General features: G+C 34.0%; 1 non-coding gene across 1 annotated transcript; it reads right to left on the bottom strand.

The window, feature by feature from the left end:
* Positions 1 to 498: 498 nt before the first annotated feature.
* TRNAL-AAG (transfer RNA leucine (anticodon AAG)) lies at positions 499 to 579 on the bottom strand. The gene has a single exon. It is a non-coding gene; the product is annotated as a tRNA-Leu (tRNA).
* Positions 580 to 4,496: the final 3,917 nt, after the last annotated feature.

Here is a 4,496-nt window from a genome sequence, read left to right as displayed (position 1 = left end):
TGAAACAGTAAACATTGCTCTGGAAAACTGAAACAAACACCCGTTAAGAAAAAAATTTTAAGCAAAAAAAATTTTAAGCAACACATTTTAAGAAAAAAATACATTATTGTACTTGATAATGACATATGGGGCATGCATACTTTCATTTTCTTTCAAAGGTATTTATGGTATTTCATAGTAATAGTTAGTGTGTAGGTGTAGCGGTTCTGATTTAGCATTTTTAGGAGTCATGTAAGTGTAACATTGAATTCCTACTTTTTTTTTATTTTTTTTTCTCAACAAAATGGGAGAGTTATTAAAAATTTATAATGTTTAGCAGAAATATAATAAACGTTAATGAATATTGATTCATGCACGAATATCCGTTAATCAACCTTCAAAATCCATATAATTTTGGAAAATACCAATTAGTATTATTGAATATTAAAAGTTGATTAATACAATTTTTACCACTAAGCTAACTTTCAACCTTTTCAAATTAAAATTCAAAACATAAATTGTTGAGAGTGGGATTTGAACCCACGCCCTTTCGGACCAGAACCTTAATCTAGCGCCTTAGACCAACTCGGCCATCTCAACTTTGATGAATTTTTCTAATTTTTTTTATAACAAAGGGTTTAAATTGATATTGCTTGAAACGTAATATGCAAATTTGTAAGTAAATCTGGATGTCTTTAATTAAAAAAAATCTATCTTTACATATGGAAAAAACCTCGTATAAATATTTGCAAATTTTGTAGGAAAAAGTACAAAAATAAACCTTGTGGTTACACTTGTTTTCGATCGGAACGTTTATTGTTTACAAGTTTACAAAATAGTATATTGAGGTTCATTCCGTTAGCAAACATACCAAGTTGACTAACGGTGTTAAAAATCAAAGGAAAAAGGGTTAATTTGGTCCTTATATTTATTTATTTTATAAATTAACCCCTTATTATCTAATTATCACAAACAAACCTCAAAATAAAAAATAAAAATCAATTAAACCATCTTTTTCATCTCTCTTTATTTCTTATTTTTTTTCTTCTTTCTCTCTGCTCTCTCTTAATTTCTCTCTCTCTAAAATCAAAACGTACGGAATTCAAGTACTGCTCCTGAAAATCAGTCACATGGAGATTAATTCTTCATATTTCATTAAACAGTGTAGAGAGAGAAAGAAATTAATTCGTGTTCAACAGATTCTTTAAGCCTAATCCAATTAGCAATTCAAGAGAAAGAAAACCTTGATTCATTAACGACCTTCAGATTCTGAGCGGAACGCCATTGACGCAAATACATAAGATAACCTTGAACAATCATCATATATTCGAACATTTTGAATCTTCATTACTGTAATAGAATAGAATACAATCCCTATGACTAAATAATCCAATCCAAACTTTACAAAATCAATAGTAAAAGAATGTCAAGTTTATGATTTGAATCACAATATTGAAATAAAAGAATTGCGATTTTCAAACAAGAATTAATTAATCTCTTGTTCGATCACCATCTCGGTATCTAAACTCTCCCAAACATTGGAAAGTGCATATTAATTCATTCATGTTCCATTAAAATTACACATCACGTGTAAAATCGGCCCCCAACCGAACAATCCTATATTCGCAACTGATCACTTTCTATGTTCATCCAACTTCCAGATTTCAATTTTATGCATTCTTTTATCCAACCATGTCTGCTTTTAAATGTCCTTTTTTCCATAAAAGTATCGTCCGAACCTTTCAAATGTCCTTCTACAAGTTTAATCACTTAATGTAACTTGTTATTATTGGGAACAAAATTAGAGGGAAAAGGATTTGAAGGAAGTGAGGAGATGTGGGTGAGAAGAAAGGGCGGAGATAGGGGTGCAAACGAGCCAGGGTGGTTCGCAAACTGTCCCAGTTCGGCTCGGTCAAAGCTCGACTCGATAGAGCTCGGTTCGAGTTCGGAATCGGCTCGAAACATTCATGAGCCAAGTCGAGCTTCTTTAGGTTCGGCTCGAAAGCTCGTGAGCAGGTTCGATTTGATTTTTTAGTTACTAAAATATATATAATGTAACAAATAATATTTAAATAGAATTTATTTTTTAATTAAAATTATGTGTACTTAATTATTATCACCATAGAAGTCCATTTCTTTTTTATATTTTTTTTTATTAAGCCTATGAAAAAGCTGACCCACGTGATTTACTTTAAGAAATTCAATACATTGAAGCTAGGGCAAGTCAGCTCCTCAACTTGAACTTTTTCGTAAAGAAAACAATCCCACATCGCTTAAAATAAAAAGTATAAAGAGGACATACAACTATAAATAAGAGCATAGTAAGGTGTTTTCCTGCTTGTGTGGTTGGAGTTTATGGCTGATTAATAGGCCTACTAGAGTAATTACCTCCATTGCAATTGGGAAGGTTCCTTCTCCAAGTGAATTTATTTTTTTATTTTTTAAATTCTAACAAGATTGGGTTTTGGCCACTCGGAAATAATTTAAAATATGATAATTCAAAATGAGCTGTTTGACGAGCTCGAGCTGCTTGATGAGCTTCGAGCTCGAGCCGAATCCATATCGAGCTCGAGCCGAGCTTTAAAATTTCAAGCTCGACGAGCTTCGAGCTCGAGCCGAGCTGAGTTTGCACACTTCTCGAGCCGAGCCGAGCCTACCCCTGTTCGGTCTCGGTTCGGCTCGTTTGCACCCCTAGGCGGAGATAAGGGGGACAGGTCACCAGATTCCAGAACCACCTCTATCATGAATTATCCCGGTCATTTGTAGTTGGAACTGTCCCTACTACGAATGGTTTTAGCCTCATCTTTCCAAAAAAATTAAGGTTTAGGGTGGTTAATTAACTCAATGAATTTGTATTTTAGTTACAAAATCCAATTTGATTAATATGTGACACACGATAAATTTTCTCAAGTTTGTTCAAAACGACTTAATTTTACTTTTGTAGTCCAAGTAATTTGAGACGTTTTAATTTGTAGTTCAAAATGACTTAATTTGAGACGTTTTAAAGTGGTACATAAAAAAATGGCATTTATCTGTAGGAGACCAAATCGAGTTACCAAACACACCTAAAATAGGCACCGTACATTAGCCGACGCCTATGACCTCTACGCATAAATGATATGGATGACATGAATATTGTATGATGCTTTGTTATATTTTTTTTATTTTTGACATGACAGACTACATGAGAATGAGCCAACGCAATTGAAATAGATGACTAACTGGAACACTTGTGAGAAACTTGGGGAATAAAAAATAAACTTTCATTGAATGGGTAAATAGTTTAATTACACAATCCAAAAAAAAAAAACAAACATTGACATTGAAATACAAAAGGTTGCATCTTCAACCTTTTGGTGCTTCATTTGTTGTCTGAGTGATGTTGGATCTTTCCACCATCTCCACTCTCATTGACACATCAAATACCTCTTCAAATGAAAAAAAGCTATTGCACATCAACGTCTTATAAAGCTTTGGGTGAGTTCCACATAGTAGGATGTTAATGAGAACAAGAACAAATGGCTTATCCAAGAGGAGTATCATATTATCCATCCACCTTTCAAAGTAACCGGTGAATGACTCGTTAAGCTCTTGATTAATTTCGACCAAATCTGTCATGGTCACCCTCCTAGAATGTTGCATTCAAACCTCTTAATAAAGGTTGCAGAAACCAATCCAAAATCTTTTGATGCACATTTTCAGGCAATTCAATATACCACTAGAAAGCTTCAGCTTCTAGAATGGAAGCAAACATGGTAACAATCTCAGACCTTATGATTGTGCCACAAGGTCTAAGATTGTTACCATGTTTGCTTCCACTGTAGAAGGTGAAAACTTTCCAGTGGTACCTTGAAGTGCCCAAAGATGTGCATCAAGATTTGAATGCAACATTCCTAGAAAGGTGACCATGACAGATTTGGTCGAAATTAAGCAAGAGCTTAACGAGTCATTCACTGGTTACTTTGAAAGATGGAAGGACATAATGATGCTCCTCCAGGATAAGCCACTTGTTCATGTTCTCATTATCATCATACTATGTGGAACTCTGTCAAAGTTTCATGAGATGTTGAGGTGCAGTAGTTTTTCTACATTTGAAGAGATATTTGACATGGCAAGAAGGGTGGAAATGGCGGAAAGATCCAACGTCACTCAGGCAACAAAGAAAGCACTAGGAGCTTAAAGATGCAACCTTTTGTTTTTCAATGTCAATGTTTTGTTTTGTTTGAATTTTGTAATTAAACTATTTACCAATTCAATGAAAGTCTAGTTATATTCCCCCAGTTTCTCACAAGTGTTCTAGTCAGTTGTCTATTCCAATTGTGTTGGCTCATTCTCACGTAGCATGTCTTTTCAAACATAAAAAAATATAACAAATCATCATACAATATTCATGTCATCCATATCATTCATGCATATAGGTCATATGCATCGCCTAACGTGCGTTGCCTATTTCAAGTGTGTTTGGTAACTCGGTCTGAACTTTAGAGATGTCTCACTCTGAATTGACTTAAAGTGAT

The sequence above is a fragment of the Euphorbia lathyris genome, chromosome 2 (assembly GCF_963576675.1).
Source record: "Euphorbia lathyris chromosome 2, ddEupLath1.1, whole genome shotgun sequence".
NCBI classification, from domain to species: Eukaryota; Viridiplantae; Streptophyta; class Magnoliopsida; order Malpighiales; family Euphorbiaceae; genus Euphorbia; species Euphorbia lathyris.
This window is presented reverse-complemented; position numbering and strand designations above follow the sequence as displayed.